This window comes from Perissodus microlepis, chromosome 3 (genome assembly GCF_051167445.1).
Source record: "Perissodus microlepis isolate ML-2025 ecotype Zambia chromosome 3, ASM5116744v1, whole genome shotgun sequence".
In the NCBI taxonomy this organism is placed as follows: Eukaryota; Metazoa; Chordata; class Actinopteri; order Cichliformes; family Cichlidae; genus Perissodus; species Perissodus microlepis.
The window spans coordinates 29,211,885-29,221,458 of record NC_140463.1 but is presented as its reverse complement, the minus strand read 5'-3'; the positions used below and the strand labels follow the sequence as shown (position 1 = coordinate 29,221,458).

Here is a 9,574-nt window from a genome sequence, read left to right as displayed (position 1 = left end):
CCAGGAGATGAACATGGACACGGAGATCGCAGAGTAATGCAGAGTATGGCAGGAGAACACAGAGTAATATGGAGTAACACAGAGGATGAATACAGACAACGCGACGAGGAACAGAGGCAGACACACACAATGGCTGTATCCCAATTCAGGGTCTGCAGCCTTAAAGTACGCAGCCTCAACGGTCCTCAAGGGCCGCGTACTCAAAGAGCTTCCAGTTTGGATTCGGGAGACAGAAACTATCTCTACTTTTAAGATTAGGCTTAAAACTTTCCTTTTTGCTAAAGCATATAGTTAGGGCTGGACCAGGTGACCCTGAATCCTCCCTTAGTTATGCTGCAATAGACGTAGGCTGCCGGGGGATTCCCATGATGCATTGAGTTTTTCCTTTCCAGTCACCTTTCTCACTCACTATGTATTAATAGACCTCTCTGCATTGAATCATATCTGTTATTAACCTCTGTCTCTCTTCCACAGCATGTCTTTTATCCTGTCTTCCTTCTCTCACCCCAACCGGTCGCAGCAGATGGCCGCCCCTCCCTGAGCCTGGTTCTGCCGGAGGTTTCTTCCTGTTAAAAGGGAGTTTTTCCTTCCCACTGTCGCCAAAGTGCTTGCTCATAGGGGGTCATATGATTGTTGGGTTTTTCTCTGTATCTATGAAGCGCCTTGAGGCGACTTTTGTTGTGATTTGGCGCTATATAAATAAAATTGAATTGAATTGAATTGAATTGAATTGAAAGACCGCTATGGCCGGAAGTGCGAGGCTTGTGAAATGGGACGGTCTAGCCTCCGTCGCGCTGCCCAGGTTGCCTAGCAACCATGATAGCTGGAAACGTGTGGTTGACAGAAATGAAGGAGAACATATTTTGTTCGTTTGTTTCTACATGAGCTTTGTGTGATTTAATAAGTATCTGAGGCTGAGACCACAGGACGGTAAAACATGATTGTTGGGCTTCATATCTGTACTGAACAGTCATACAGGGAGTGCAGAATTATTAGGCAAATGAGTATTTTGTCCACATCATCCTCTTCATGCATGTTGTCTTACTCCAAGCTGTATAGGCTCGAAAGCCTACTACCAATTAAGCATATTAGGTGATGTGCATCTCTGTAATGAGAAGGGGTGTGGTCTAATGACATCAACACCCTATATCAGGTGTGCATAATTATTAGGCAACGTCCTTTCCTTTGGCAAAATGGGTCAAAAGAAGGACTTGACAGGCTAAGAAAAGTCAAAAATAGTGAGATATCTTGCAGAGGGATGCAGCAGTCTCAAAATTGCAAAGCTTCTGAAGCGTGATCATCGAACAATCAAGCGTTTCATTCAAAATAGTCAACAGGGTCGCAAGAAGCGTGTGGAAAAACCAAGGCGCAAAATAACTGCCCATGAACTGAGAAAAGTCAAGCGTGCAGCCGCCAAGATGCCACTTGCCACCAGTTTGGCCATATTTCAGAGCTGCAACATCACTGGAGTGCCCAAAAGCACAAGGTGTGCAATACTCAGAGACATGGCCAAGGTAAGAAAGGCTGAAAGACGACCACCACTGAACAAGACACACAAGCTGAAACGTCAAGACTGGGCCAAGAAATATCTCAAGACTGGTTTTTCTAAGGATTTATGGACTGATGAAATGAGAGTGAGTCTTGATGGGCCAGATGGATGGGCCCGTGGCTGGATTGGTAAAGGGCAGAGAGCTCCAGTCCGACTCAGACGCCAGCAAGGTGGAGGTGGAGTACTGGTTTGGGCTGGTATCATCAAAGATGAGCTTGTGGGGCCTTTTCGGGTTGAGGATGGAGTCAAGCTCAACTCCCAGTCCTACTGCCAGTTTCTGGAAGACACCTTCTTCAAGCAGTGGTACAGGAAGAAGTCTGCATCCTTCAAGAAAAACATGATTTTCATGCAGGACAATGCTCCATCACACGTGTCCAAGTACTCCACAGCGTGGCTGGCAAGAAAGGGTATAAAAGAAGAAAAACTAATGACATGGCCTCCTTGTTCACCTGATCTGAACCCCATTGAGAACCTGTGGTCCATCATCAAATGTGAGATTTACAAGGAGGGAAAACAGTACACCTCTCTGAACAGTGTCTGGGAGGCTGTGGTTGCTGCTGCACGCAATGTTGATGGTGAACAGATCAAAACACTGACAGAATCCATGGATGGCAGGCTTTTGAGTGTCCTTGCAAAGAAAGGTGGCTATATTGGTCGCTGATTTGTTTTTGTTTTGTTTTTGAATGTCAGAAATGTATATTTGTGAATGTGGAGATGTTATATTGGTTTCACTGGTAAAAATAAATAATTGAAATGGGTATATATTTGTTTTTTGTTAAGTTGCCTAATAATTGTGCACAGTAATAGTCACCTGCACACACAGATATCCCCCTAAAATAGCTAAAACTAAAAACAAACTAAAAACTACTTCCAAAAACATTCAGCTTTGATATTAATGAGTTTTTTGGGTTCATTGAGAACATGGTTGTTGTTCAATAATAAAATTCCTCAAAAATACAACTTGCCTAATAATTCTGCACTCCCTGTATAAGATTAGCTAGTAAATAACAATTAGCTAATGTTGCTCATGAGACTAAAGTCAGTGTAAATATGAGATGGCCAATATTATAGTTATTATATTAATCATTATTAGTTATTACAGCAGTGAGTTTGAACTCTCAAATCAAATCACTTCTATTGTCACATCACATGTGCAGGTACACTGGTACAGCACATGTGAGTGAAATTCATGTGAGTGAACTCTGTGTCAAATACTGAGCTTCAGTAAAGATTCAAGTTGCAGTTATTTATATTTCCTATCACCTTAAATCTTCACTCAAAGACACTCAAGTATCTTTGACAGTGTATATATAGATGTATTATATATAAGAGACATGTTGTTCCTTCAGTATGTTGGCATTACTAAATTTGGCTCAATGCTTACATATATGTGTAAAAACAAAATGTACGAGCTGTGATAACGGTTTCTGATAGAATGAAGAATAGACTGATATATTAAATAATCCTTTATTGGGTGAGAAAATCAGACCATGTCATAACTGCTTTAAGTCATACAGAATAGATATCAGAGCCTTAAACAGGCTGACTTCTGCTAAATGGGTCAAACTGGGCAGAAAGTATACAAACACATAACATCCTTATAGAATATGCTGTAACACTATAGATCAACTTACCTCAGAATATATAAAGCATATAAAAAATTACAGCAATATGATGCAACAAACACAGCAGGACTACCAATCCAAAATACTCAAAGCTTCATAGAACTGAAACAAACATTTATTTTTAGCTCCATTCTGCTGCTGATACATACTTTAGGTTTCTGAATATTAAACTTGTTGCTGCCTTTCATAGTGTGTAACTTGAAGGCCCTGAGTACTTTCTCCCATACTGAAAACACTGCAATGATAAAATTATTTGAACATTACCTAATAAGACTGATTCAGGACAGACAATTAGTTATGCTAAACTTTCCTAGCAGTCCTTCACAAACAGGGAACAGTCTGTCTATTCTCTCCATCTGTCAGCTGCTGCTGGCTCTTCCTCCTCCTCTTCCTCACACACTGCTGAGTTTGTCCTGGTGGATCATCAGGGGTGCAAAGCCTCACAGATGATGTGCAGCAGTGGGTCCCTCAGTCTGTCCTCACTCTGGACACTTGCAGTTGTCACACATGGAAATCAAATGTGTGATAAGCTGCAGGATTCAAACACAAGTGTAACTTATAAATACATGTTCATACTTTTATTCCACAATCAGAGAGAAAGAAAAAGAGAGAGAGTGCAGGACAGACAGACAGGTGACAGTCTCAGGTGTTTACACTGCTACAAAACAGCACAAAAGAAGGAGGATTTAGTGTTTGTGTTATTACGAAACAAGAAGAGTTCCCAGATGGTACAGTGGACACATGAGTGACTCGTGTGATTAAAGCATCTTTCTTTCAGCTTAACGAGTGAACCGTCAGCTCGTTCAAACACACGTTAAAGTCCGTTTGGCTCGACACCACCGAACAGAGGCAGCAATATAACATAGCTAACATTAACAGTGCAGTGAATCCTGCTTGTGCCGTGATATTCAGGACTGCAAACCGAGCAGCATCACTGACTTTCAGCTTGTTGTGTTTGTGGATATATGACTGACTTTAATTATCCATAAAATCATCACATTCTCTGTAAGATTAAGGTCGACTATTGTATTATTATATTTTAAAGGCTTTAAAAGCAAGTAAAAGCTGAACATACAAACATCGCTAATGGCAAATAACTTTGCCGACATGTGGCCAACAGTAATGTTTTAATGTTCTTCATTATTAAACATTTGCACATAAATAAGTGACATAATATTCAGTACTTACTTTTAACAGTTTACTCTTCGGCCGCTCCGCTTCTGCCGTCTGCGGCAAAATTATCCACACCGACTGCCGTGCTATGAATTGTGGGATATGTTGGGCCACGAAGTCTACACTGCCACAGCCTTAAAATTTAGGGAAATGAAGGACACATTTGAGGGCCGCATTTCGAGCAGCCTTTGAATTGGGACAGCCTCTGTGACGTAATCCGCCTTAAAATGCAGCCTTTAAGGGTGCAGACCCTGAATTGGGATACAGCCAATAAATACACAGAGGGACACTGGGAAATCACACACAGGTGGGAGACACAGCTGAACCTGATTAACCTGACGAGACAGGGGAACACTAACACCAGGGACCAACAGAGGGAGCACAAACCCAGAAACCCAGTATCCAAAACCCCAAAACACTAATAATAATAATAATAATAATAATAATAATAATAATAATAATAATAATAATAATAACAATAAACTCAAAACACTGGGTCAATGACCCAGGACCATGACACAAATATCAGGCAATCTGACCACACATAATTTTTTAAGTTTTGCTTTGTGAATCTGATAATTTTGTCTTTCAAAAACTTTTCTTTATGTACAAATGTCTACAACTACCGGTAACATCTCTCTCGCTCACTCACAAAACTTTAAAGTGTAGTGATTTCTTGTTTCCTGTTTTATTGTGAAGGTCTGCGTCTCATGTGAGTGTGTTCAGTTTACCTCCCTTGTCTCGTCTCGTTAATTACTCCCAGCTGTGTCCACCACCTGTGTGTAATCTCCCTGTGTTTCTCTGAGTGTATTTAAGTCGTGTCTTCTGTCATTATAGTCGCTGGTCCGTCTGTGTATCCACCATGTCTCACTTGTGTGTTTTTCCTGCTGTCAACCGTCGTCTGCCTCTGCTCGCTCTCATTCTTGTTCAGGTTTGTGTCCAGTAGTTTGTTCCCAGTATAGTTTAGTCCTTCCTCCATTTATTTTGTGTTTAATAAACCACCTTCACACCTTTACAAGTGCCTGCATTTGGATCCTCCTTTATTACTTCCACACGGCTCATCTCACTCGCCGTGACACTTTTTCCTCTAGTCTCGAGCCAGTGAGTAGGATGCAAAGACTGCCTACTCATTGTGTGCTGAGTTAGGATTGGAGTCAAGAAGGAGAAGTCGGACAGCCTTGTACTGGGCTACACCTCATCTTTCTTTTGGATTTCTTCCAACACAGCAGGGAGCTGGATTCTATCGGTGCGCCCAATGATCCTCCTTCCCTCCTAAAAGAAGAACCACCTCAACAACGGTTGTAGTCATTTAGCAACAGAATAGTTAGGATTTATAGGGTGATAAATTGATTAGTTTGATTTGATTTGACTGAATTGCAATTAAGCTGTTTGCTAAACCCTGCTGAAATATTGTTTTAATAAAATTATCTATCTGCATTTAAAGTCAGAATCGTGGACATTCATTCTATTACTTCCTTAAAACAGTAAATGGTAAGAATTTATGAGTGTTAACTCATAACATCAGATTTAGGGTTCTTATAGGTTATTCTAGTAAATCATTATAACACGTCCTTGGGACCTACTGTCCAGGTCGCTAAATTTTACTCAGAAAAATAACAAGTGCCATAGATCATTAGAGGAGAGCTGCCGTTAATAAGTGTGGCTGACAAATATGTTTCATTAAGGTTGCAAATGAGAGCATAGAGTCAGAGGTAATGCAGGGCGGGCGCTTAGATGAAGGCCGTTAGAGGCTGAGTCTCCTCGCCGCTGGCTTAAACTACTCTCAACTTCACCTAACAGGGTAATACCCGTAGGGATTAAGGGGCTCTGACCCGAAGGATGGAGAGCCGGTCCAGACCACCTGTACAGGGGTAACTGGGATCTAACAGTGTGCTAATTTAGGTTTCCTGTATTCTGTATAGTTCCCTGAGTATTTTATAGGTTTCCCTTGTATAGTTGCCCTCTGTGTGTCTGTGCTTATATTGTGGTGTCAGTTCTGGTGCCTTCGTGTATTTCTTCATGTATTCTCTCTCTTTCTCTCTCTCCCCAGTCTGCATCTCTGTGTATTCCTTGTTTTATTGTGAAGGTCCTTGTCTTATGTCAGTGTATTCAGTTTTACTTCCCCTGGGTCTCGTCATGTCTGATTTCTCCCAGCAGTGCTCCCCTTCTGTGTCTCATTCCCCTCGTTATTCCCCAGTGTATTTAAGCCCTGTGTTTCTCTGTGTCAGTGTTGTGTCGTCCCTCATGGCTGTGTTCCTTTTCCCAGTTTAGTTTCGTATTGATTTGTATGCCTTTTTTCCCTTTCTAGCAAATAAATCTGTTTTGAGTTCATCCCTCGTGTCTGCATTTTGGGTCCAACTACTGCCTGCACACAGCTGAATCTTGACAGAGAGTGTGTAGTCTTTTTCAAAATGTGAAATATTAAATAGTCTTTGGGGCATAAAGAGTTATATATTTTCCTCTCATTCTCTCATTCATTCTCATTCATTCAGATTCTGTATCAACAATGGAGGTAAAATATATGAAACAGGGATATTGTTCTTTGGAGATATCGCATTTGCAAGAAAATGTACAGTGGAACCCCGACTTACGAAATTAATTCGTTCCTGAGGGTCTTTTGTAAGTAGAAAATTTTTGTAAGTCGAAGCATTGAGTGAACAATAGGCTATAGGCTAATTGCTAACTGCAACAACAATACGGCGTTCAAGTGGAACAGCGAAGCGCAAAAGCCAAGGGGGTTGTCACATGATTCGGAAGGCATTCTGGGCAGAAATATTGCCGTTAAGTGCCTTCGTAACTTGAATTTTTCGTTAAATGGGGTATTCGTAAGTCGGGGTTCCACTGTATTTACATGTGTATTTTTTCTCTTTTTATCATCATTTGTAAAACAGGAAAACAACGATGAAGATTTAGTTGTTGAGCTATACTGTGAGGAAGTAAATGACCCTCCATCAGCACCATGTTCTACCTGCAAGGATGACTGTCAGCAGATTGTTGCAGGAGGTAAAAGTCAGCTTTATGCTTTTTATTGATACAGCAGAAAGACCTGATATGATGTGAGGTCTGTAAATGAATCATAAACAATATTGCCAATATTACTATTATTATCCCCACAGTTCCTTGTCGTCATGTGAAGACAACAGTGTTTAATATCCGCAGTGAGTCACTGTATCAGCATTTGGACCCTCCTGCTGGTGACAGCGAGAACTACACAGTGATCAAATGCAGAGAGGAAGAAACTGAGCAAGAGTCGACAGACATGAAGAAATCAGAGCCCAACAAACTCAAACCAGAGGAACAAAAGTCCACTCAGGCTCCTGAAGACATGAAAGATGAAAACAAAGGTCGGCCTGTTGTTACCCCTAAACACACAGGTAAATTTTAACACCAATTATGAAAAAGTTGGTATATGGGCTAAAATGTAAATAAAAACAGAATGCAATAATTTTTAAATCTCATATCCACAGTGAAACACCTGGACAAGGCACTGGAAGGACTGGGCTTGAAGCAGTATTACAAAGGGAAGTTATCACTCAGCAGGATACTTGAGATTGACATGAGGACCATCACTGATATACCTGCCAAGTGTAAATCAGACCTTCCATGGTATTTTCTAAAAAAAAAAAAAAGATGTTTAATGTCACTGCTAGGAATGTGAAATGTACCTCAGTGCCTGAATCAAACAGTGATGATAAATCGGGAACTAAAAAGTTAAATCTTAAAAATCGGGTCAGGAGTCAAAAAAAAAGGCAACATGGTGAACCCCCTCGACGTAATCACTGCTCTCTTTCTGTGTTCTGATGGTTTTCTACAGCAGGAAATGGCACTAAAAATGTCCATGTGTCAGTTCTCTGTCCCTCTGCTGCTTCCTAATTGTGACACAGAACAGTGCACACTCATGCTGTGGGCCATGAGAGACATTGTTAAAAAGTACAGACCTCAGTCTCTTTCACAGTCAAAGGGCTTCATTGAAGAAAGAATCGTTCTCTCTGAACTTCCAATGGTCTCTTTTGTCAGACTGGGTGAGTGCTCCTTGTCCAAGTCAGAGATTCTCAATAACCTTCTGAGCAATGATCAGCAGTACCACGACACCTTTGTTCACCACGACATGGAGTGTGGTGACAGTCCAAGAAGAATTTCCAACGGACTGACTGAAATTACTTGGTATCTTCCAGGTGGAAACACAAACATTGATATTTTCAGTCAGCCAGTGGCATCAAGATGATAAGATAAACATTGAGTTTGAAGTTTCTCTAAAACAGCAGATCTGTGGATTTGCAGCCAGAGAGTTTCAGAAAATGCACGAAGATTTCATAGAAGAAAATGATCCGTACAGATGTCTGATTAAAAACAAGGAAAGGTTTCATGAGGACTTCAAAGATGTGTTTCATGAACGAGACCAATGTCAGAAGAAGGCAGAAGAATTCACAAATCGATGTTTGAAGCCTGCTGTTGAAGACTTTGTTAATCGCTCCCTGGGTCCTGATATCATTGATGAAATGAGGAAACTCGAGCAGTTCAGCACAAGAATGTCTTTATAGTATTCAATTTTACTGGATTTGCTCTCCAAGGAGGATTTTCAAAACTATGTGAGCTACATTTGCTCATATAAGAAATATGTAAAGACATGGATACTCGAACAAATAAAGGAGCACTTCTCGAATGAGTCGACAGTTTTTGAGTTTGAGGAGCGACATCTGCAGTCATGTATTGACAGCATAAATTCTGCTATCAACAAGGCCAAAACCAGAGAGAGTGAGGATTTGAAGGCTTTTGTTGAAGACATTTGGAAAGAACTTGGTGATAAACTGGTCATTTCCCAGGATGCTCTTGGTGCTTTCATGATACTGAACAATGCTGACAAGGAACAGTTTGCTGACTGGCTCACAACATCTGTGAATGACATGACAGAAACAATGAGAAAGAAGTTTAAAAAATCTACCTTTGAAAAGAAACTACAACATCTCCAGCCTCAGAATGAATTTTTCAACAAATTGATTGGTTGTGGCAAACAGTGTCCATTCTGCAAGGCTCCCTGTGATGCAGGAGGAAGAGCCCATACTGAGCACTTTGTTTCACTGCATAGGCCACAGGGTCTGGGTAGATACAGGTGGCACAGTACAAAAAAAACTTGTCACTGAAATATGCTCATCCTCAGTGATCAGTGACAACACATTTTGTTGCAATGACACAAACAGTGAATGGCACCCTTATAAGAAATACAAGG

At 40.9% G+C, this 9,574-nt stretch overlaps 1 pseudogene; it reads left to right on the top strand.

The window, feature by feature from the left end:
* Positions 1 to 7,606: 7,606 nt before the first annotated feature.
* On the top strand, positions 7,607 to 8,572 carry LOC146391020 (up-regulator of cell proliferation-like; annotated as a pseudogene).
* Positions 8,573 to 9,574: the final 1,002 nt, after the last annotated feature.